Consider the following 26,797-nt stretch of genomic DNA (forward strand, 5'->3'; position numbering starts at 1 on the left):
AATTCAACGTAAGATTAGATATTTAAGACGAAATCATGGCTATTTTTAAACATCTTGGCATCTGAACAAATAAACAAAGAAAATAGAAATTTCAACCGGTTAAAATAGTTTGTTTGAGATCTGTTTCAGCAACTTCTATTTTTTGCATACAATGTTGCTTTCATTTTTATTTGAAGATATAAAACAAAAATAAGCACAAATTCGTTATCCTGAGAATATTTCTGCCAAAACAGACTTATATTGGATAGTTCAAAAACACTGGAAATTTTTGGAAAAAATGGTGGACGGGAAGGACTAAACAAATAAAATAAAATAATTCAAATCCTTATGTTTCTAGTGGGAGTATTTTTAAGTTTATTTAGTATTTAGAAACTCGCAGATCGAATTTTTGACACGCAATAATTAACAAATAAAATTGGGATTTCAGACGAGTTATATTACTTTGTTTTTGGAACCAATTTCAGTAACCTCAATTTTTTGTTTATCATGGTTGTTTTTGTTGTTATTTGAAAATATAAAGAAGAAATGAGCAAAAATTCGTGATCCTGAAAACTTTTCTGATAAAATGGTCTTATCCTAAAGGGTTTGAAGAAAATGTAAATTTTTTGAAAAAATGGGGGAGGCGCGAGGATAAAAATAAGTGAAGGCATCTTTTCGATGAATGTGTTTGAAAATTCAACGTGAAATTATATGTTTAAGACGAAATCATGACTATTTTGACTTGACATATGAACAAATTAACAAACAAAATAGAAATTTCAACCGGTTAAAATATTTTCTTTGAGATCAATTTCAACAACTTCGATATTTTACATACAATGTAAAATGGTTGCTTTTTTTTTTATTTGAAGATATAAAGCAAAAATAAGCACAAATTCGTTATCCTGAGAATATTTCTGCCAAAATATTTCTCCTGGACAGTTTAAAAAAACTGAAACTTTTTGAAAAAATGGTGGACACGCAAGAATAAACAAGTTGACTTGTTTTAGATGAATTTGTGCGAAAATTTCACACGAAATTATGTATTTATTCCAGGGAAATTATATATTTAACACCAAATGTTTCATAATTTTAAACATCTTGACATCTGAACAAATTAAGAAACAAATCAGAGATTTTAGCCGGATTAAATTATTTTGTTTCAGACCAATTTCAGTAACTACTTTCTTGTTTATTTCAAGATAGAAAGCAAATATAAGCAGAAATTCGTGATCCTTAGAATATTTCTGCTGAAATAGGCTTATCGTGGATGGTTTGGAAAAAATGGTTGAGCCGCCAGAATAAACTCATAGACTTTGTTTTCGATGAACTTGAGTGAAATTTCAACGTGAAATTATATATTTAAGACGAAATCATTCCCATTTTTAAACATTTAAAATTTGAACAAATTACCAAACAAAATAGAGATTTCAGCCGGTTAAAATATTTTGTTTGAGATCAGTTTCACTAACATCGATTTTTGGATACAATGGTTGCTCTCTTTTTTATTTGAAGATATAAAATAGAAATAAGCACAAGATCCTGAGAATATTTCAGTCGAAATAGGCTTATCCTGGATGATTTAAAAAAAGTGAAAATCTTTGGAAAAATGCTGGAGGCGCCAGAATTAAACTAATAGACTTTTTTCGATACATTTGTGCGAACATTACTAGTGAAATTATATATTTTAGATGAAATCGTGAATATTTTTAAACATCTTAACATCTGAACAAATTAAGAAACAAAGTAGGGATTTTAGTCGGATTAAATTATTTTGTTTCAGACCAATTTCAGTAACTCTAATTTTTTCCCTACAATGGTCGCTTTCTTGTCTATTTGAAGACATAAAGCAAAAATAAGCACAAATTCGTGATCTTGAGAACATTTTTGCTAAAATCGGCTTATCCTGGATTTTGACATTTAAACAAATTAACAAACTTCTTAGGGATTTCAGTCGGGGTAAATTATTTTGCTTCAGACCAGTTTCAGTAACTTCGATTTTTTTCTTACAATAGTTGTTTTATTTTTATTTGAAGGTATGAAGCAAAAATAAGAACAAATTCTTGATCCTCAGAATATTTCTACCAAAATAAGATTTATCCTGAATGGCTTTAAAATACTGAAGTTTTTTTGGAAAAATGATGAATGCGCCAGAATAAACTAATAGATTTCTTTTTAGATGAATTTATGTGAAAATACCACGTTTTTAAATCGAAATCTTGAATAACTTAAAACATCTTGGCATCTGAACATAAGAACAAACAAATTAGAGGTTTCAGCGAGCTCAAACGATTTTTATTCAGATCAATTTCCGCAACTTCGATTTCTTGCATATAATGATTCCTTTCTTCGTTATTTGAAAAAATAAAGCAAACATAAGCACATATCCGCGTTTCTGACAAAAATTCTGATAAGATAAGAGATCTTCTGGTAAATGGTTTAAAAAATGCAAGTTTTTGATAAAAAAAAGTGGAGGCGCCGGGATACAAATATAGAAAATTTCTCTCCAAGAACTTCTATGCACATTCGAAGTAAGTAAATTTAAATATGGGACACGAAAATATGTAAATTTTTAAATATCTTGGCACTTAAACGATTTTGACCAATTTCATCAACTTCAATTTTTTGTGTAAAGTTCTTCATTGTTTGAAGAAATAAAACAAAAATAAGCACAAATCTGTGATTTTGAAAACATTTCTGGTAATACAGACTCCTAAACAGTTAATTTTAATAAAAATGGTGGAAGCGCCAGGATAAAAATAAAAGAAATTTTTTATATTTTTCAAAAACTGAAAATTGTGTATAATTGAAAATAATTTTCGTATTTGGCACTTAAAGAATCGTACAACTTAAAGACCCAACATTTTTTTGGATATTCAGTAATGAATGAGAAATCGACGAGCGTGCGTTTAATGATTCACCTTGTATATAATTGCCGTTTTCTCCGTTACGTCAAGAAATAAAGCAAAGATAAGCACATATCCGTAATTCTGAAGAAATTTCTAATTTATTGGTAAACCATCTAGATATAATCGAAATTTTAAAAATGTTTTTTCAGGAATGTAGAACAAACTTTGAACGATATCATATATTCCAAAAAAAATCATGTCATTTTTTACGTATCTTGACGTCGGAGCAAAATAACAAAACCTCCTTTTCAATCTAAAAATTTTAATTTTTAATTTAAAATTGGTGGATGCGCCGGGATAAAAATTGATTTTAATTTTTTTTTAAGAATTGCTGAGAAACTTTTACATTAAAATATCTTTTTCTAAAGAAACAATGCACATCTTTAGACATCGTGATGGCTAAATCAATTAATTAAAGAAACGGGCAATTAAACGACTTATTTTGAGTCCATTTCGATTTTGCATATAAAAGGCATTTGTTTTGTTATTTGAAGAGATAAGACAAAGTAAGCCCAGATCCACGTTTCAGGTTTACATCGTCATAATTTGGTTAAAAAGTCTTACATAATTGGAAAATGTCAAGATAATAAAAAAACACCAAAAAAAATAAATCAACTTCAAGAAAACATCGTATTTTCGGATATTAACACCAAACTCCGTGTTTTTGGCAGGTTTTAATTATCTCTCAAACAACTAACCAATTTTCCATAAAGGATTAAACTTTGTTGTTTGGCAGGTTTTAGTCTTAATCGGAAGATTATTAGAGGTATTTCTACGCTGTACTCATCAGAGAATAGCACCCACTGAAACCGCAGGAAACTTTACAATATTTCTTCAGTGAACAAACTAAACAGGAATTTTGCAGCTGATTCTCAGGGAGCTTCTATTTCTGCTATTGTTAAAAATTGGGACCGTTACTCTGCGACTTCACCAGCAACTGCTGCAGAAATAATTAACTTAATTTTTTGCATCCTCATAGCAAACTTAAAGCAATAAAGCTCTTAAGCGCCAAACTTAAACCATTTTGTGTAAATCCCACATCCGAAAAAGTGCCTGCATTTTACTGGTTATTAATATCTCCCCGAGCTTTTCCCTCCTGCGACCACTCCTGCCCACGAAATAAAACCTGCAAAAAACCCTTTGAACGTGCCGCCTTAATCCTCCGAATGGAAGCGCTGCAGAGAACGGCAGCTTATATTCGCCTAAATTTGCAGCATTTGTTTTAATCAGCAACGCAACACCGGAAAGAGAATCGCGAACCGAACTTTAATAGTACGTTCTGCAAACCTGGAGCAGCTTGATTGAAAACTGACGTTGCCTGCAATTTCCCAAGAAAGAAGCGAGAGCGCAAAGATCGATAAAATAAAAGAAAGGCGCATTCCGAACTTTCCTGCTAATCAGTACAAGTGAGTGTCTAGGGAATTATTCCCGGAATTCTACGAGGACGAAGAAAAAACTAGTTATACCGAATATCCTCCTTCAAATGCTCACCAGGTCCTTCTTGTAATGTAATTAAGGGAGTAATGGGACGTTGAAACTTCTTATAGCCCTGCTTTATTTAACTATTACCGCGAGAGCAAACTCCAACTTCCCCGGTTTATTAACGCGACACCTGAAAAATCTTTTGAAAGAGGGAGAAGGCGCGTCATAAATTATTTATGATAGAGGGTGTACGGATAGCGTCGTTTTAGCGAAATTAACATAACAAGGTATAAAACTGGGAGCTGTGATTTACAGGCCGGAGTAAATTATTTAAAATTTCTTGATGGCTTTTTCGCGGGTTATCGATCCGAGTTATTGACACTTACTGCACGATAGTTTACGATTTGACGTCTTATGTTCGTGATAATAAAGGGAATTATTTACAGTGGGCACCTGCGGACTAAAACAAGATCGATCAGCAATAAATTTTGATCGCACGAAAAATGGCTCGGACGTGTTTATGCTTCGTTGCTTTTTATTTATGGCATAACGCCAATTTAACTAACCGTCTGACAAAGTTTATTCGATGCAGAGTGAAAGATCACTTAAAGTTTAAATTTAAATGGAAATTTACGGACCTGAACTGGTTTAAAACAGTAATAAGATGGCTTAATTTACAAGATAACTCGCATTTAACTTTGACCATATACTTTTTAAATTCTGAAATGAAAGTTAATGATTAACGTAAGGTACGCAAAAAAATGAGCGGAAATCCTAGAATTGAATTATAGAAAAATTTAAAATTGTACTTAAACATTCGTTCCAAAAAAGTATTTTAGTTATTTGGTGTAAATTGTTGAATTAGATTCTGAAATATTCTTGGAATTGCTTTTTTTAACTTACGTTCATTAACAAATTCCTTATTCCGCAATCTCTGGAGGGTTTAAAAAGTAAGATTAACATACCAACAGCGAGCTCATTGTTATTTTAGAAGAACCTTCACCGTAACAATTATGTTCTGTTTCTGGATCGTTATTTTTAATTTCTTTTGCAAAAAAAGTTTAAAATGAAAAATAGAATAGTTTTCACTGAAAACATTAGAAAAACTTGTCAAGTAGTGTCATAATTGAATCAGCTCCGATTCCTAGTTCGCTCCAAGTATCGTTACAATTTATTAGAAAATGGATGTAATTACCGTAAAGTGATTTATTGCACTTAGTTAGAGATTATTACCCGAGGCGAATGTCTTAATCTTAATTCTTGGTGTAGTGTACCAGATTATCAATTATCATATAGAAATATTGACAACTTATTTAGTTTTATTTCAGTAGTTAAAAACCTAGATAACAAAAATTCGGCGAGTATTAGCGGTAATTAAGAACAAAGAAGAAAAAATGGAACAAAAATGCTAAAAATTAGTGCCAGAATAATTATGTAATTTTGACCTGAATTTTTTTTTCACGTTAGCCTGCAAACTGAATTTATTTACAACACATTCAGAAAATTTTAAACTTCCTTACTGTTACGAACCATCAATAAAACGTCATGTTAACGATTTATCAAACTGTATTGTGTCTATAACATTTTTCCCATAAATTTCTTGAAATAATTTTGGGCCTTTTGTATAAAGATTTCGAATGTTTTTTCAGTCCAAAAATATAATCCGTTTCCTTGTATTAAATGAATGTTTTATTATTCCCAAAAATATTTCTGCTTTATTTTTTAAGAATTTTATTTTGAAAACATTTCCGTGATCCGTGGTGTTTTATTTTTGAAAAGAGTTTGAAAGAACTTTGTCCTTAGTGTCTTTTTTTAAGAATGTGAAAGGAAACTTAGCTCCCGATAGTTTTATTTTCGAAAGAATTAAAAAAAAATCATTTGAATTTTGAAAACTTGGGGAGACCTAAGCATTTATTTTAGAAAGAATTTATATATAGCTCCTGGGGCTTCGGGTGGTTCATTTAACGTTCTAATGCTCCTGGACCAAGATTTTCGAAAAATTCGGTTTGAAAATAAAAATTTCTGAATATTTCGAAAATTGTCATTATGTACTTGTTTTGTCGATTCTGGAAAAACTGTTGGAATATCCGCATAAACGGAACCTAAAATAACTTCTACAAGTCGAAACTTACAAGAAAATGTCATTAGATAATAATTTCTGGATGATACTCCAAAAACCGACAAAAATTTCATACGGTGAGCTTATAAACAACTCAAATTTTTGAAAAATTGTCTACAAATTATAAAAAAAAAAAACTCTAGGATATAGATCTCGATGAGCTAATTTGAAAAAGAACGTCTTAATGATCCCAGACCCTGATTTTCGCAAACGGTGGTTTAAAAATGGAAATTTTTAAATAATTCGAAAATTCTCATTTTTTATTTAATCGATTCTAGAAAAATTGTTGGAATTTTCTTATAAATGAGATTTAAAATAACTTCTACAATTCTAAATCTGGAAAAACATATCTTTGATGAATTTTCGAATGGTGTTCGCGGACCAGCAAAAAAATTTGTTACTGAAAATTCAAATTTTTGAAATGTTTAACAAAAATATCTAACACATTTTGAGTTATAAATCTGGACAAAAAATACAAAGTGTTAATGATTGCAGACTAAGATTTTCGAAAAAAATCGGTTTGGAAATGAATTTATTTTAATATTTCCAGAATTACCTTTATTTGTTTTGTCGATTCTGAAAAAATTTTTAAAATTTTAGAAGCAATGAATCCAAAAATAACCTATACAGCTCGAAATCTACAAGAATAATAATAAGGGTCTTCGAAAAATGGTCAAAAAATTCATAGGAAAAGGGCACCGAAAAACAGAGATTTTGGGAAAGTTGTCCAAAAATTCTTAAAAAGTTCTGGGATCTAGATCTCGCCAAGATAATTCGAAAAACATAATGTTTTAAAGGTTCCGGAGCGAGAGATTTGAAAAATTGGGTTTGAAAATGAAAATTTTTAGATATTTCGAAAATCGTCATTTTTTTAATTTCTCGATTCTGGAAAAATTGTTGGAAAATTCGCATAAATGGAACCTAAAATAACTTCTACAAATCGAAATTTACATGAAAACGTCTTTTAGTAATCTTCGAATTGTGCTCAAAAAAAAATTTACTATTGAAAAATTCAGATTTTTGAAACGTTGAATAACAATATTTAAGAATTCTGAGATATCCATAGATTTCGACGAACTGAACTGAAAAACAGAAAGTTAGTGGTTATAGATTAAGATTTTCAAAAAATTGGATCTAAAAATTTTTTTTTTACACCTATCTCGAAAATTATCGTCTTTTATTTGTCGATTCTGTAAAATTTGTTGAAATTTTAGAAGGCATGAATTCAAAAACAACCTTTACAATTTGAAATGTACAAGGGTATGTGTAGCTCATTTTTGAAGGATGCTCTACAAACGGTTGAAAAATTCATACGAAGGGACACTGAAAAATTGAGATTTTTGGAAAATTGTCCAATATTGCTCTAAAATTCTGAGATATGTATCTCAACCAGTTGATTCGAACAACATAACGTGTTAATAGACCTGTACCAATATTTTCGAAAAACTCAGTTTGAAAATGATATTTTTAAATAATTCCAAAATTGTAATTTTTTTTTTATATTATCGAATCTGAAAAATTGTTGTAAAATTGCGAATAAATGAAGCCTAAAATAACTTCTACATGTCGGTTTCGACAAGAAAATGTTGTTACGTCAACTTCGGATGGTGTTCCAAGAACGGTAAAAAAAATCCCAGTAAATTTGACTAAAACCCTCAAAAAATTCTAGGATATAGATATCTAGGAACTCATTCGGAAAATATAACACGTTAATCGTTTCGGACCAAGATATTTGTTTTTTAAAAATGTAAAAGAATCTTGAATTCCCTTGGCGTGTCATTTTTTAAAGAATTTGAAAACATTCTTGGAACCTCCGCTATTTTTTAAAAGAATTTCAAAAAGTTTGGGGTCTTCTGGTGTTTTATTTTTGAAAGAATTTGAAAATACCTTGTTGTGTCTTGCTTGTGTGCGAATTTAGACGAGTAACGAATATCTCTGGTGTTTTCTTTAAAAATATAAAAGAATTTTGAGTTCCCTTGGCGTTTGAAAGGATATGAAGAAAACTTTGGGACTTCTGCTGTTTTGTTTTTGAAAGGGTTTGAAAGAATTTTGGGTGTTCTTAGCGTTTTTTCTTTTCTTTTGAGAATGTGGAAGAATCTTGAGGTTCCTTGGCGTTTTATTCTTGAAAGAAATTGAAAACATCCGTGAGGGCCTTGGTATTTTATTTTTGAGAGAATTTGAAAAAAAAATATCAGGAATCTCTGGTGTTGAAATTTTAAAAGAGTTTCAATGGATATTGGAGGATTATGGTGTTCCGTTCTTGAAAGAGTTTGCAATGGATTGGAGGTTTAGTGCTTTGTTTTAAAAAGAAGTTGAAAATAACTTGGGGGCCTCTGGTGTTTTATCTTTGAAATAATTTTAAAACATTCTTGAGGCTTCTACTATTTTATTTTTAAAAAAATGTGAAAAGATTTTCTTGTACCTTATTTGTGTGAGAATTTAGATAAATTAGGAAGGTTTCCAGTGCTTTTTTAAGAGTGTAAAAGAATCTTGAATTTTATTTTTGAAATAATTTGACAAAATCCTCGGGGCTTTTGCTGTTTTGTCGTTTAGAGTGTTCGAAAGAATTTTCAGTGTTTTTAGCGTTTCTTTTTTGAGAATGTGGAACAATATTGAGGTTCCAAGGGTTTTTATTCTTGCAAAAATTTGAAAAAAATGTCCACAATCCCTGGTGTTTGAATTTTGAAAGAATTTCAACAGATCTTGGGGGACGATGGTGTTTTGTTTTTGAAAGAGTTTGAAAGGACTTTTTGCGACGTTTAAAATATAAAAGAACTTTGAGTTCCCTTGGCGTTTTATTTATTAAAGAACTTAAATATCAGGTTTTGTAATTTTGAAAGAGTTTCAACAGATCTTGGAGGAGTTTTGTTTTTGAAAGAATTTGGAATGGATTTTAGGGAGGTTTAGTGCTTTGTTTAAAAAAAAAAATTGAAAATACCTTAGGGACTTCTGGTGTTTTATTTTTTTAAGAATTTTAAAACATTCTTGAGACTTCTACTATTTTATTTTTGAAAAAACTTGAAAAGATTTTCTTGTACTTACTTTATTTGTGTGAGAATTTGGATAAATTAGGAAGGTTTCTAGTGTTTTTTTAAGAGTGTAAAAGAGTCTTGAATTTTATTTTTGAAATAATTTGAATAAATCCTTGGGGCCTTTGCTGTTTAGTTGTTGAGAGAGTTTGAAAGAATTTTCGTTGTTTTTAGCGTTTCTTTTTTTGAGAATGTGATTTTTGGGAGGTTTAGTACTTTGTTTTAAAAAGAAGTTGAAAATAACTTGGGGGCTTCTGGTGTTTTATTTTTTAAAGAATTTTAAAACATTCTTGAGACTTCTACTATTTTATTTTTGAAAAAATTTGAAAAGATTTTCTTGTATCTTATTTGTGTGAGAATTTGGATAAATTAGAAAGGTTTCTAGTGTTTTTTTAAGAGTGTAAAAGAATCTTGAATTTTATTTTTGAAATAATTTGAAAAAATCCTTGGGGCCTTTGCTGTTTAGTTGTTGAGAGAATTTGAAAAAATTTTTGTTTTTGGCGTTTCTTTTTTTGAGAATGTGGAACAATATTGAGGTTCCAAGGGGTTTTATTCTTGCAAAAATTTGAAAAAAATGTCAGAAATCCCTGGTGTTTGAATTTTGAAAGAATTTCAACAGATCTTGGAGGACTATGGTGTTTTGTTTTTGAAAGAGTTTGAAAGGACTTTTTGGGACGTTTAAAATATAAAAGAATTTTGAGTTCCCTTGGCGTTTTATTTTTGAAAGACTTTAAAAAAAATATCAGGTTTTGGAATTTTGAAAGAGTTTGAACAGATCTTGGAGGTGTTTTGTTTTTGAAAGAATTTGGAATGAATTTTTGGGAGGTTTAGGGTCGGTTGCATAAACGCAAATCAAATTTAATCTCTGATTAAGAACAATTGTAACTATGATAATAACAATCGTTACTATGGAGTTAATCAGAGATTAAATTTGATTTGCGTTTATGCAACCGGCCCTTAGTGCTTTGTTTTAAAAAGAAGTTGGAAATACCTTGGGGGCTTCTGGTGTTTTATATTTTAAAGAATTTTAAAACATTCTAGAGACTTCTACTATTTTATTTTTGAAAAAAATTAAAAAGATTTTCTTGTACCTTATTTGTGTGAGAATTTGAATAAATTAGGAAGGTTTCTAGTGTTTTTTTAAAAGTGTAAAAGAATCTTGAATTTTATTTTTGAAATAATTTGAAAAAATCCTTGGGGCCTTTGCTATTTAGTTGTTGAGAGAGTTTGAAAGAATTTTCGGTGTTTTTAGCGTTTCTTTTTTTGAGAATGTGGAACAATATTGAGGCTCCAAGGGGATTTATTCTTGCAAAAATTTGAAAAAAATGTCAGCAATCCCTGGTGTTTGAATATTGAAAGAATTTCAACAGATCTTGGAGGACTATGGTGTTTTGTTTTTGAAAAAGTTTGAAAGGACTTTTTGGGACGTTTAAAATATAAAAGAACTTTGAGTTCCCTTGGCGTTTTATTTTTGAAAGAATTAAAAAAAATTATCAGGTTTTGGAATTTTGAAAGAGTTTCTACAGATCTTGGAGATGTTTTGTTTTTGAAAGAATTTGGAATGGATTTTTGGGAGGTTTAGTGCTTTGTTTTAAAAAGAAGTTGAAAATAATTTGGGGGCTTCTTGTGTTTTATTTTTTAAAGAATTTTAAAACATTCTTGAGGCTTCTACTATTTTATTTTTGAAAACATTTGAAAAGATTTTCTTGTACCTTATTTGTGTGAGAATTTAGATAAATTAGGAAGGTTTCTAGTGTTTTTTTTAAGAGTGTAAAAGAATCTTGAATTTTATTTTTGAAATAATTTGAAAAAATCCTTGGGGCCTGTGCTGTTTAGTTATTGAGAAAGTTTAAAAGACTTTTCGGTATTTTTAGCGTTTCTTTTTTTGAGAATGTGGAACAATATTGAGGTTCCATGGGGTTTTATTCTTGCAAACATTTGAAAAGATTGTCAGGAATCCCTGGTGTTCGAATTTTGAAAAAAATTCAACAGATCTTGGAGAGTTATAGCGTTTTGTGTTTGGAAGAGTTTGAAAGGAATTTTTGAGACGTTTAGAACTTTGTTTTAGAAAGAACTTCAAAATAACTTGCGGGCTTCTAGTGTTTTATTTTTGAAAGAGTTTGAAAAATTTTTGAATACCATTAGCTTTTTTTGAGAAGTGGGGTAATATTGCGATTCCATGGAATTTTGTTCTTGAAAAGCCTTGGAATCCCTACTATTCTATTCATGAAAGATCTTGAAAGAATCTTGAGAGCACTTTGCGTTTTTCGTTAAGAATGTGAAACAATCTATTGGTTTCTAGTGTATTAGTTTTGAAAGAATTTGAACAGGTCTCAGAAGTCTCTGGTGTTTGAATTTTGGAAGAGTGTCAACAGATCTTGGAAGATTATGGTGTTTTATTTTTGAAAAAGTTTGACAGGAATATTTGGGATGTCTAGTGCTTCGTTTTAAAAAGAATTTCAAAATACCTTGGGAGCTTCTGGTATACATATTATATATTTTTTAAAGAATTTGAAAAAACTTTCTTTTACCTCTGCTGTTCTTTTGTTTTTGAAAAAGTTTCAAAAATATTTGCTATCATTAGCGTTTTTTTTTTAAATCAGGGCTCCTTGATGTTTAAATTTTGAGTTTCAACAAAAATCTTGCGAGCGTTTGTTTTGAAAGAGTTTGAAAGAAATTTTTGAGGCCTCTAGTGTTTTGTTTTAGAAAGAATGCTGGAATACTTTGGGGACTTCTGGTGTTTGTTGAAAGAACTTGAAAAGACTTTCTTGCACCTTATTTCTGTGAGCATTTGGATAAATTTTGAAGGCCCCTAGTGTTTTTTTTTAATTCTGAAATAATCTTGAGTCCCATGGCATTTTATCCTTCAAAATTTTTTATTTGAAAAAAATTGTTTTGTTTTTGAAAGAGTTTCAAAGAACCTTCGGAGTCCTTAGCGATTTTTTTTGTGAATGTGGAAGAATCATGCGATCCCATGGCGTTTTATTCTTGAAAAAATCTGAAAACATCCTTAAGGCCCATGCTGTGTTGTTTTTGAAAAAGTTTGAAAGATCGTGGGAGCTTTTAGTGCATTTTTGTTCCTGTTGTCCCTGGTGTTTGAATTTTGAAAATGTTTCAACAAATCTTGGGGGCTTCTGGTATTTTTTTTTAAGTTTAAAATAATCTTGCATTTTACACCTTAGGGGTATTATTTCTAAAACAATTTGAAAAAATCTTGGGATAATTTTGTACTTTGTGAGCGAAGAATATTTCAAATCCATTTCGACAACATCGGCGACAACTCAAGTTCTAAACTGGTCATGTAAAACATCAATCTTTTTTAAGTCGTTGTTTAAATTTACACTTCGCCGTGAGAGAGACCTTATGCAGGCGTAAGTTACGACGCTTCACTTGTTAATGTTTCCGGAAGGGGCGCAGTGCCCCATTTGTGGCATTTACTGCCTATATTAATCAAGTCCCTGATCATTAGAGTTCACCAAGAACCATATCCGAGTTTCCACGTTCACAAGACCGAATTTTGATGATGTCAGGTTCTGTTACCTCTGCGGACGCTCACGATATGCGACTTCCCCCATTAAAATTTAATTCCTGCTAAATATGCAAACGCCCGCCCAATCCCATGAATAATGAGAGCAACTGTTGTATTTGCTGGCTCGCGACATAAAAGTTTAAGTTGCGCGTCACTTGGAAGAAGTGAAATATGGCAGAGGCCTCCTGCTGCGCTCTCTTCGAGGTAAGTGAAACAGATACAGCGGATAGGACGCGAAGGATAAACGGCTGTCACACGTCAGCGCGCTGTTGAATAGAGAGCAATTGTTGTTGAAATTGAAAAGCTTTCTCTTTGTTGACGATTCCAGAAGTGTGAGGATATTACTTGGAAATTATCTTGTTTTGAGAGTTTTGTGATGTTGGAATCGGCTTATAACTTCTAATATTAACTAACTATTTTGAGTTTCGCTATTATGCGTAGTTAGTCGTTTAGTGGGGGGAGCTTTAATAATGACATAAGTAGTGCAGGAAGCCACATGCCAGGTCACTCAAATTCCATCTCGAAATCCTGGCTTAGCGAACTTCTTGATTATAGAGGTTTCAATGGTGTCTACCGGAGGGAAACTTTAACAACTATAGGCTTTGACTCACTTTGATTAATAATTCGTACTTGAATTAGCTGAATTTAGCGAGAACTTGCCGAAAGAGACGCTATTTGACTTTCAAACAATTAATTAATTTTTCATGCTTCGTGACATTATTTCGAAGCAGGAAATACGACTCAGGCAAGTCGGATCAATCACCACCTGTATTTTATTCCCTCAATAAGACATTCATCACGGTCTATTAACTTGATCTCTGTTCACAAATTTTGTTAATATATTTACATTTATCTATGTTGAACCCTTATTTTAGAGTATAGTTTGCTTTACTGTACATATAATATATTCAAGTAGATTTCCGCAAAATTGTGTAATATGTTTGAGAGCTCCAAACAGAAGGCAAAGTTATGAAAGCGAATAAAATGAATGACAATTAATAAACACAGCGACTAAGTGAAACGTAATAACTGAGATATGACGGTTATCCACAAACAGTCGTAATTAATTACAAGCGAAAAGCTAATTAAGTTCGTGTTCGCCAGTTTTCTGGAACAGCTATACATTCACCGAAAGCGATAAACAAGTCGTAAATCAAACTTCGAGACAACGAAATTATTTGGATTCCTTTCATAATAAACACTCCTTTGGAATTAACGTGTACGCCCGAATAACCCCAAAAATATTTCATTGTTGCTCGAAATCTCTTAATTTATGTGCATTTCAACTTAAACTAAGGGCGATGATAAAACGAACCCGATTACTTTCACCGAAGAATTTATGCGCATTTGTTTCCGAGATTAGTTTGATGGAAAAATTTTCTTTATAGCCATAATTGTGTTTTCCTCCGCCAAATTACTTTCCATTCTTTGCCACTTTCGGAGATGACGATAACTCGACAAAGAGATGCGGATTTTAAGAGTCCGAGCGTCTCATTTTAAATTGGAAGCCGATCTGGGGACGTTTTTGTGATGAATTGAATTTTGTAAGATTGGGCTATTTTGTTAGGGGTTTTTGTTGGCGGCAATAAAAGGGTTTTTAATCTGATTCGAGGTTGAAAATTGGAAGTTTCATAGCAGAACAACTTTCCAGTATTGAGAGGAGTCGATTTTTCCTACAGAGCGCCCTCCGAAGTATATAAATTGGTTCTAATAAAGATTCATGGCGGCCATTAAATCGAACCCCTAACAGAAGGGATACAGGAATTATCCATTACCTTTGCTGAAAAATAAAAGTAGTGTGTTTATTCCGGTGCAGGTCGTTATTGGATGCCAAAACGGGAAGAGTTCTATACGAGACAACAATTTATTTCCTTTGTTTAGGGTGTATTGTGACACCGCGTCGTTCGATGTTATTAAAAATTTCCTGCACATTTGAAGAATGCGGATTTGTGCGTTCGATAGCGTTTCCTGTTGGTTGTTTATTTTTCGGGATTTCAGAGTTTCAGAAATAGAATTAATTTTTTCTCTGATAGGGTATTTTTATGGTTGTACTCACGCAGTTTCCATGGCAGTAAATTGTATTCATAATTCAGGAGGAAACAGGCCACACAATGTGCCCCCGGGGTGGTAGAAATGACAGCTAATCACGGGTTTCACAATTTTACTCACCGCACGTTTATTACCCGTTTCAAACAGGTTGGTTACTTTGGTACAGTGTCAAACCGACAATATTTTGGACTTTAGTTTCCCGAATTATTGTAACAACAATTTTATTTTTATTCTTATTAATCCTTTTCATGTTCCTTCCAAATAAAAATTATTTACAACAACATTTCTAAGGGGGGAACAAAGACTTTAGACCAGTTTTTTTTTTATTTAGTATTAATTAGTCCAAATTGGTGAAGAGATAGTCTTGATCTATGACGTTATCAAAGTGCCCAATTTTAATTTTAAAATTTAACCTATTCTACACAAGACCGATTCTGAGAATTGAACTTTTTGAAAGTTTAAACACCAGGGATTCCTGATGTTTTTTCCAATTCCTTCTAAAATGAAACATTAGGGAATCTGAAGATTCTTTCAAGCTTTTTCGAAAACAAAATAGGATTTTTTCAGGAATCAGGGGACATCAAGATTTATCAAAACTTCGAAGACTTTTTTCAAATTCTTTTAAAAAGCACCCTTAAGGTTAAATTATTTGAAGAATAAAACACCAACAGATTCCAAAACTGTTTGACAGTCTTAAAAGAAAAAAAAAATTAAAAGACACTTGCAAGATTCATTCAGATTCTCCCACAAACAAGGTAGAAGAAGTTCCGAAAGTCTTTTCAAATTCTTTCAAAAATGATATTTTGAGATTCTTTCTGAAAAAAAAACAATAAACGTCCCAAAGATTCTTTCAAAGACTCTCAAACCACCATAAAATTTGTTTTAAACTCTTTGAAAATTCAAACACCAGAAATTTCTCAGATTTTTTTTAAATAAAACACCAGGGCCTCCAATATTCTCTGAAACCCTGTCAAAAACAAAAGTAGCAGAGGCGTCAAAAATTTTTCAAAAACAAAACGCCATAAGACCTCGAGCTTTCCACTTAAAAAAAAAATAGAGGCATCTAAAATTATTTAAGTTTTCTCACAAACAACGTTTAATAAGCTCAGAAGATCTTTGAAAATTCTTTCAAAAATAAAGTATCAGAATCCACCACCTTATTTTCAAGATTCTTTCAAATTCGTTCAAAAACAACACCTGAAACCTTAAAACTTTGTTCAACTCTCTCAAAATTGAAACACTAGGAGCCCCAAGATCTTTCATATTCTCAAAGGAAGCACTAAGCGCCTCCAAGATTCTTTCAAATTTTTTCAAAAACCGATTAGAAGAGAATTTTAAAAACCTTTCAAGAATAAAACTTCGGGAGACCACATAATTCTTCCCCAATCTCAAAAAACACCAGATATCACCAAATTCTTTCAAAACTAAAACGCTAGATTCTTTGATATTCTACAACAAAGACACTAAGCACTTCCAAGATCCTTTCAAACTTTGCAAACTTTTCCATTTATTTAAAAAATGAACCATAAGGAAACGGCAATTTTTTTTAAATCTTTTCTAAAACAAAATACTAAGTATATCCAAGATTTTTTCAAACTCTTCCAAATATATGTTTAAACCTTTTCAAAATTCAAACTCCAGTGATTACCGAGAATTTTTTATTTTTTCAAAACTAATAAAATTCTAGGAGGCCCAAGATTCTTTCACATTCTTAAAGAAAGACACTAAGAGCACCTACAATTTTTTAAAATTTTCTCAGAACCCAATTAGAAGGGGTCCCAAGGATCTTTTTAAATTCTTTCAAGAATAAAAGTCCAGAAGACCCCAAGATTCTCACTCTCTTAAAAAACACTAAATGTCACCAAGATTCATCGAAACTCTCTGACAAATAAAATACAAAAAGTTTCGTAATTTTTTTCAAATTTATTTGAACATTGAACCACCAGAAGTCTGCAAGATGTTTTTAAGTCCTTTCTAAATCAATAGACTACGCCGGCTAAGACTTTTTCAAATCCAAAAATTCAGAAGATCCCAACGTTTGTTTGAACTTTTTCCTAACTCAGACTTCAGGAATGCCTTAGTTTTATTTTAAATTCTTTCAAAAACAAAATACTAGGGACGTCAACAGTCTTTCAAATTCTGTCAAAAATAAAGTAGCAGGGGCTCCAAGAGTTTTTTAAAATTCTTGCAAGAATAAAACGCAAAGATTTTTTCATATTAAAAAAAACTACAGACCTCCAAATTTTTTTAAAATTCTTTCAGAAACAACGTTGAAGAAAGTCTGAAGAATCCCCCAAGTTATTTTCAAATTTCCTAAATTCTAAAACAAAAACACTAAGCACCTTCAAGATTCTTTCAAACTCTTTCAAAAACAAATTAATAGGGCGGCAATTCCAAATTATTTCAACAATAAAACGCCAAGACTTCCCAGATTCTTTCACAATTTTCAAAAAATAGTAGAAGATTCATTGAAACTCTCTCACAAATTAAATCAAGACTGCGCAAACAGTTTACAATTATATAAAAAATGAACCACCAGAAGAGAGCAAACATTTTTTAAAATCTTTTCTAAAACAAAATACTAAGTATTCTTAAGATGTATTCAAACTCCTACAAATACAAAACATACGAGGAACACAAGATGTGTTTAAACCCTTTCAAAATTCAAACTCGAGTGATCCGTGAGATTTTTTTTTTTTTTTTAAACTAAAACTAATGACCTCCAGGATACTTTCAAACTCTTTCAAAAACCAATTAGAAGGGATCCCAAGGATCTTTTTAAATTCTTCCAAGAGTAAAAGTCCAAAAACCCCAAAATTCTCTATCACCAAGTTTCGATGAGAAACTCTCTCACAAATAAAATATAAAAAGCTTCGCAGATTTTTCCGAATTATTTGCAGAGTGAACCACCAGAAGTTTTCAATATGTTTTAAGTTCTTTCTAAATCAAAAGATTCCGCCGGCCAAGACTTGTTCAAATTGAAAAATTTAGGGGATCCCAAGATTTTTTTTAAACTCCTTCGTAACCTAGACAGACTTTTTAAAGTTTTTTCAAAAACAAAACATTAGAGACCTCAAGATTTCATCAAATTTTGTCAAAAATAAATAGCAGGGTCTCCAAGAATTTTTAAAGACTCTTTCAAGAATAAAACGCCAAGATTCTTTCATATTAAAAAAAAACTAGAGACATCCAAGATTCTTTTAAATTATCTCACAAACAACGTTTAAGAAGCTATGAAGATCTTTGAAAATTGTTTCAAAAATAAAGCACTAGAATCCACTAAGTTATTTTCAAATTCTTTCCAAAACAAAAGGCTAGACGTCCCCAAGATACATTCAAATTAGTTCAAAAACGAAACACCTGAAGCTTTCAAACTTGGTTTAACTCTCTCAAAATTCAAACACTAACGGCCCCAAAGTTCTTTCAAACTCTTTCAAAAACCAATTAGAACGGAATTTTTAAAATGTTTTCAAAAACAAAACATTAGAGACTTCAAGATTTCCTCAAATTTTGCCAAAAATAAATAGCAAGGTCTCCAGGAAATTTTTAATATTCTTTTAAGAATAAAATGTCAAGATTCTTTCATATTAAAAAAAAAAACTAGAGATATTCAAGATTCTTTTAAATTCTCTCATAAACAACGTTAAGGATAATAAAGCACTAGAATCCACCAAGTTATTTTCAGTCTTTCCAAAGCAAATGGCTAGATGTCCCCAAGATTTTTTCAAATTAGTTCAAAAACGAAACACCCGAAGCTTTCAAACTTGGTTTAACTCTCTCAAAATTCAAACTCTCTCACAAATAAAATCAAGACTTCGCAAACAGTTTCCAATTATATAAAAAATTAACCACCAGAAAAAGAGGGCAAACATTTTTTAAAATCTTTTCTAAAACAAAACAGTAAGTTTTCTCAAGATGTTTTCAAACTCCTGCAAATACAAAACATCGGAGGAACCCAAGATGTGTTTAAACCCTTTCAAAATTCAAACTCGAGTGATCCCCGAGATTTTTTTTTATTTTTTAAAAACTAAAATTCTAATGACCTCCAGGAATCTTTCAAGCTCTTTCAAAAACCAATTCGAAGGGATCCCAAGGATGTTTTTAAATTCTTGCAAGAATAAAAGTCCAAAAACCCCAAAATTCTCTATCACCAAGTTTCGATGAGAAACTCTCTCACAAATAAAATACAAAAAGCTTCGCAGATTTTTTCGAATTATTTGCAGAGTGAACCACCAGAAGTCTGCAAGATGTTTTAAGTTCTTTCTAAATCAAAAGATTACCCCGGCCAAGACTTCTTCAAATTCAAAAATTTAGAGAATCCCAAGATTTTTTTAAACTCCTTCGTAACCTAGACGGACTTTTTAAAATTTTTTCAAAAACAAAACTTTAAGATTCAGTCAAATTTTGTCAAAAATAAATCGCAGGGTCTCCAAGAACTTTTAAAGACTCTTTCAAGAATAAAACGCTAAGATTCTTTCATATTAAAAAAAAAACTAGAGACATCCAAGATTCTTTTAAATTATCTCACAAACAACGTTTAAGAAGCTCTGAAGATCTTTGAAAATTGTTTCAAAAATAAAGCACTAGAATTGACCAAGTTATTTTCAAATTCTTTCCAAAACAAAAGGCTAGACGTCCCCAAGATTCTTTCAAATTAGTTCAAAATCGAAACAGCTGAAGCTTTCAAATTTGGTTTAACTCTCAAAATTTAGACACTAAGGGCCAGAGAATTCTTTCAACCTCTTTCAAAAACGAATTAGAACGGAATTTTTAAAATTTTTGAAAGAGACCCCAAGATTCTCCCACGATCTCAAAAAAACACTAGACGTCACCGAGATTCATGAAATTTCATCACAAATGAAATACTAGAAGCTTCGTCCATTTTTTTAAATTATTTGTTACATGAGATTATTTTTAAATTCTTTCTAAAACAAAAGATTTTGCCTCCGAAGATTTTTTCAAACTTTCAAACACAAAATATCAGAAAATCCCAAAATTCGTTTAAATTCTTTCATAAATCAGACACCAGGAATCCACAAGTTTTCATTTCAAATTATTAAAAAAAACACTAGGGGCCTTAATATTTCTTCAAATCCTGTCAAAAACAAACGTAGCAGAGGGTTCAAGAATTTTTTTAATTTTTTTCAAAAATAAACCGGTACAGAACCTCAAGATTTTTCACATTAATAAAACTAGTAGATGCATCTAAGATTCTTTAAAACTGTCTCACAAACAGCGTACAAGAACCTCTGAAACTCATCGTAATTTTTTTTTTAAATAAAGCAGCAGAATCTTTAACATTCTAAAGCAAAAACATTAAGCAACTCCAAGATTGTTTCAAACCCTTTCAATAAGACGCCAAGACTCCCCCAGATTTTTTCACAATTTTCAAAAAGTAATAGAAGCCACCAAGATCCATTCATGCCCCCTCACAAGAATCTTCGCAAATATTTTCCAATTATCTTAAAAATAAACCACCAGAAGACGGCAATTTTTTTTTAAATCGTCTCTATCTAGTATCCCCAAGCTTTTTTCAGACTCCTCTAAATACAAGACACCGGAGGAATCCAAGATGTGTAATCCTTTCAAAATTTAAGCTCCAGTGATCCTCGAGAATTTTGTTTTTTATTTTTTCAGAACAGAAATTCTAGGGGGTCCAAGATTCTTTTAAATTTTTTCCAAAACCAGTTAGAAGAGTCCCAAGCATTTTTTTAAATTATATCAGGAATAAACGTCTAGGACACCATAAAATTATTTCACTCTTAGAAAAAAACACTAGATGTCACCAAGATTCATCTAATCTCTCTCACAAATACAATCACAAGCTTCGTATATTTTTTCAAATTATTTGAAAAATTGACTACCAAGAGTCTCCAAAATACTTCAAAATTCTTCTCAAATAGAAAGCATCAGAGGACCCTAAGATACGTTTAAATTCTTTCTATAATTCAGAGACCCGGAATTTCCAAGTTTTCATTTCAAATTTCAAAAGCAAAAGACTAGAGGGCTCAATATTCTCTGAAACCTTATCAAAAAAAGATGCAGAAGCCTCAATTTTTTTCTATTCTTCAGAATAAAAAATCACATTAAAAAAAACTAGAAGCATCTACAGCTCAGACGATCTTTGCAAATTATTTCAAAAATAAAACACTACATTCCTCTAAGTTGTTTTAAAATTCTGACGAAAACAAAATCTTAGGCGCTCCCATGATTCTTTTAAATTCGTTCACAAAACACTTGAAGTCTTCAAGCTATGTTTAAACTCTTTCAAATTTCAAACAGCAGGGATTCATTAGATTTTTTAAATTCTTTCTAAAACAGTCGGGGCGTAAAGATTTTTTTACATTCTTGCACATAGACACTAAGCGCCTCCAAGTTGTTTTCAAACTCTTTTAAAAACAAATTAACAGATGTCTCAAAAGTATCCCCAAGATTTTTTTAAACTCCTCCAAGTAGAAAATTCCAGCGGACCCTAAAATTCATTTAGAATCTTTCAAAATTCAAACTCGAGTGATCCCCGAGATTTGTTTTTATTTTTTTTTTTTAATACAATTCTAGGGATTCAAGATTCTTTCGCGTCCTTTAATAAAGACACTAATGACCTCCAAGATTCGTTCAAGCTATTTCAATAACCAATTAGAAGGGATCCCAAGGATCTTCTTAAATTCTTCCAAGAATAAAAGTCCAAAAACACCAAAATCCTCTAAAACACAAGATGTGACCAAGATTAATCGGAACTCTCTCACAAATAAAATACAAAAAACTTCGCAGATTTTTCGAATTATTTGAAGATTGAACCACCAGAAGGATGTTTTTAAGTTCTCTGTAGATCAAAAGATTACGCTGGCCAAGACTTTTTCAAATTAAAAATTTGGAGGAATACAGGATTTTTTTAAACTCCTTCGTAACTCAGACATCAGACTTTTTCAAATTCTTTCAAAAACAAAACATTAGAGACTTCAAGATTCTTCAAGACTTTTTTAAAATTCTTTCAAGAATAAAACGCCAACATTCTGTCATATTAAAAGAAACTAGAGACATACAAGATTGTTTTAAATTGTCTGATAAACAGCGTTTAAGAAGCTCTGAAGATCTTTGAAAATTGATTCAGAAATAAAGCACCAGAATCCACAAAGTTATTTTCAAATTCTTTCAAAAACAAAAGGCTAGACGTTCAAATTAGTTCAAAAACGAAACAACTGAACTTTTCAAACTTTGTTTAACTTAAGGATATTTTGCATTCTTAAAAAAAAATCACAAAAATCTTCGTGATTCATCCAAATTCTCGTCCAAAGTACAAAAAGGTATTTTCAAATCATTTCAAAAATAAAACACCAAAAGCCTCCAAGGTATTTTAAGTTTCTTTCTAAAACAAAGCTCTAGACGTCCCAAAAATTCGTTTGCAACTTTTTCAAAAATAAAACACTACAGTCTTCCAAGATCTGCTGAAACCCTTTCAAAATTCAAACACTAAGGGCCCCAACATTCTTTCAAACTCTTTCAAAAACCTATTAAAAGAGAATTTTTAAAATCTTTCAAGGAGACCCCAAGATCCTTCCACAATCTCAAAAAAACACTAGATGTCACCGATATTGATGAAACTTTATCAATTATTACAAATAAAATATTAGAAGCTTCGCAGATTTTTTCAAATTGTTTGGTGCAGACGCTTATTTTTAAATTATTTTTAAAGCAAAAGATTTTGCCTCCCAAGATTTTTTCACACTTTCAAACACAAAATATTAGAGAACCCCAAAATTCCTTCAAATTCTTTCATAAATCAGACACTACGAATCCCCGAGTTTTCATTTCAAATTAATAAAGAAAAAAGACTAGGGGCGTTAATATTCCTTCAAACCCTGTCAAAAACAAACGTAGCAGAGGCTTCAATTTTTTTTTTTAATTTTTTCAAAAATAAACGACCACAGGACCTCATGATTTTTCACATTAAAAATACCAGGTGCGTCTAAAATTCTTACAAATTGTCTCACAAACAGCGTACAAGAAGCTCTAAAACTCTTCGTAATTTTTTTCAAAAATAAGGCAGCAGAATCTAGAAATTTCTTTTCAAATTTTTTCAAAACTAAAACATTAGGTTCTTTTACATTGTAAAGCAAATACGCTAAGCACGTCCAAGATTCTTTCAAACTCTTTCAATAAGACGCCAATTTTCAAAAAGTAAAGAAACCACCAAGATTCATTCAAACTCTCTCACAAAAGGCTTCGAAAATCTTTTCCAATTATTTTAAAAATAAACCACCAGAAGACGGCAAAATTTTTTTAAAATTCTTTCTAAAACAAAATACTAAGTATCCGCAAGCTTTTTTCAGACTCCTCCAAATACAAGACAACCGAGGAATCCAAGATGTGTAACCCTTTCAAAATTTAAACTGCAGTGATCTTTTCAAAACAGAAAGTCTAGGGGGCCCAAAATTCTTTCACCTTCTTAAACAAAACCACTCTTAGAAAAAAACACTAGATGTCACCAAGATTCATCGAACCTCTCTCACAAATACAAGCACAAGCTTCGTAGATTTTTTCAAATTATTTGGAAAATTGACCACCAAGAGTCTACAAAATATTTCAAAATGCTTTTCAAATAGAAAACATCAGAGGATCCTAAGATCCGTTTAAATTCCTTCTATAATTCAGAGACTTGGAATTTTAAGTTTTCGTTTCAAATTTCAAAAGCAAAACACTAGAGGGCTGAATATTTTCTCAAACCTTATCAAAAAAAAAAATGCAGAAGCCTCAATTCTTTTTTCTTCTAAGAATAAAACGCCAAATCACATTTAAAAAAAACTAGAGGCATCTAAAATTTAAATTCTCTCGCAAACAAGAAGCTCAGAAGATCTTTGCAAATTCTTTCAAAAGCAAACCACTACATTGCTTTAAGTTATTTTCAAATTCTGACGAAAACAAAATCCTAGGCGTTCCCAAGATTCTTTTAAACTCGTTCACAAAACACCTGAAGTCTTCAAGCTTTGTTTAAACTCTTTCAAATTTCAAACAGCAGGAATTCATTAGATTTTTTTCAAATTCTTTTTAAAACACTAGAAGCGCCAAGATTTTTTCACATTCTTAAACATAGACACTAAGCGCCTCCAAGATGTTTTCAAACTCTTTTAAAATCAAATTAACAGGGGTCCCAAAAGTATTCCCAATATTTTTTTAAACTCCTCCAAGTAAAAAATACCAGGGGCCCTAAAATTCATTTAGATTCTTTCAAAATGCAAACTCCAGTGATCTCTGTAATTTCTTTCCACGTATTCTAAACTAAAACACTAGGGAGGGGGGGGGCAAGATTTTTTCACATTCTTAAATAAAGACACTAAGGGCTTCCAAGATTCTTTCAAACTCTTTCAAAAACCAATTAGAATGGGTCCCAAGGATCTTTTCAAATTCTTTCAAGATTCATGGAAATTCTCTCACAAATAAATACAAATTATTTTAAAAACCACCAGAAGTGTCCAAGATATTTTAAATTTCTTTCTTTCAGATTTAGACACCAGGATTCAGCGAGTTTCCATTTCAAAATTTTTCAGAAATAAAACACGAGGCCTCAAGATTCCATCAAACTTTTTCACAAACAAAACACGCAGGTTACCGAAATTTTTCAAAATTAAATCTTTCCAAAATTAAATTCTTTCAAAAAAAGATCAGGGTGTTCATTACATTCTTTAAACAAATTGGTCTAAAGTTAGTTGCCTGATTGAAGCTTTCAAAGAAGGAGAATTTCTGGGAATAATAAAGAATTTAATTGAGCTTTGAACGCGGACGATCTTTTGGAAGAGTACAATGAAAAAATGGTCGAACTCTCCCAAAACCGCATGTACTTAATTAAACCGAAATTTTCTCAGGCTCAGTAATTTGTGATCCTTGACACTGTTTCAAGTTAAGTCCCTTCTGCCGAAAGCCGAAAGTGACACACCTTAATCAAACGTCATAAACACTCCCGTGAAGGCAATCCTTTGTCCTCCAGTTAACTTTGTGCTAAATTAGCCCCAACGCTTTCGCCGAATGCAGTTGTTGCAGACTAATTGCATAAAGCTACTCGACTTAACATTTTCCTCCGTACTCACAGCCCCCTCGAACAATGATAATAACAACGTCGCATTCGAAGCCTCTTACATTACGTCAGTTTGGTTTAGCAAAAGGAATTAGATAATTGGATGAGAGCTTTTCCACATGTTCGGTAGAAAATAGATCAGATGTTCGAGTTTCAATTATGAAGTTTAAAACAACATTCAAAAGCGAGCTGGACTCCAAAAACAGTTCCTAAAGTGTTCCGTTTCACCAACTGCCTTTATTAAATTAACTTTGGAGTTGGGAAAAGTCCGGTCCTGTTAATTTCGGTTAGTACAAACGGAGCTCGGATCGATTCATCCAAGAAACAAGCGAAAATCAGGCAGATCTAACCTACGATAAAGCTCAAGATAAGACGAACCGTAGAGCCGGCCTTAGATACCAGATGGGAATATCGGGACGCTGCCTGAATTTTTAATCTTGGAGCGCTCTCTCCCTGTATAATCCGAATGTAATTAGAGAGGCCTTGGGTTTATTTGCAGAAGGCATATTTTAATTAATTGCGCTTCCAACTAATTAAATCATAAACTCAAATAACGTTCACTTAATTCCGTGAAAAATGCTGCCATGAAAATATATTGGATCAGCGTACATGGAAAGGAAAAGTGAAAATTCAAAATTAAACGAAAGCCAATGTGTGCAAAAATGTTAACAATCCTTAATACAGTGCTCAGTACGAAGTTAGTTAATTGCCTTAATTGTCTAAAAATATTTGAACGTGATCAAGAAATTCCAAACAGTGATTATATCTAAATTTGTTATTAACCGTTGAAATGTGTTGATCTTCTTACTCATCTTAGTAATGGATGTTCATCAATCATAATTCAATTAGCATTAACTGTCACTCTAAAGTCAGCACGCAATCTAATTTTATTTATCGTTGTTTTCTAACACGAAAACTACTGAAATAACGATATTAAATTTTCAACTAAATTTGTAATTTCCTTTTCAAATTAGTACTTTAGGAACGCGTTTATCGTCATTTTAGTGTCGGTGTTGCTATTTACCTTCAGTTTTAGGATTACCTGATTCATTAAGAGAATTGTGTTTGTCTAATGATTGGTTTATTTTGCTTAAATCGAATTCAGCTAGGTAAACAATTAACGGTATTAAATTGAATTAAAGTTAGTTGAAGTATTCATTCAGGATTTCGTAATGGAGGCTTATCCAATGAAACAATGTAGAATTGACGATCAATTAGATGGTTCCAGTGAAGGCATGTTTGTACTTTCAAGAACCTCGGTAAACTCATTTTGTTCCCAGATTATTGAATGCGATTATGAAAGGTTTGATTTGGTAAAAGCAGATTTAGATTTTTCTCTTAATTTTTCGAATAATACAGAATTGATTCCTTTTTACAAATGACTGCTTAATGCCTTGACGGTTCCATTTGAAAGTTTTAATAAAATCCAGAATTCTAAATTTTCAGTCGGTTTAAATTATGAACAAATTTTGTGTGTCGTTCCTGCTGGATATAGGTTTTTTCAGTCGTTGCAGTGTTTCCATTAGTGGACTGAAAAATTTAGCTTTTAAATACAACGACGCTGCGTTGTATTTAAAAGCTCTGTATATTTTCACTAACAAATTTGTCAAATTATCTTTGCTTCAAATAGGATTTTATGTGTATTTTCGTCGAAATTGTTACTAAAATTCATACTTTAGAAATTCATGAAAA

The 26,797-nt window shown here is 31.4% G+C and overlaps 1 protein-coding gene across 9 annotated transcripts in view; it reads right to left on the reverse strand.

Moving 5' to 3' along the window:
* The window catches only part of LOC135128588 (disks large 1 tumor suppressor protein), a 1,417,771-nt gene that overhangs the window by 705,585 nt on the left and 685,389 nt on the right, over positions 1 to 26,797 (reverse strand). The gene's annotated exons all lie outside the window — the stretch shown is intronic.

This window comes from Zophobas morio, unplaced genomic scaffold, assembly GCF_036711695.1.
Source record: "Zophobas morio isolate AGI-343-1 ecotype UQ-CSIRO unplaced genomic scaffold, CSIRO_AGI_Zmor_V1 ptg000014l, whole genome shotgun sequence".
Taxonomy (NCBI): domain Eukaryota; kingdom Metazoa; phylum Arthropoda; class Insecta; order Coleoptera; family Tenebrionidae; genus Zophobas; species Zophobas morio.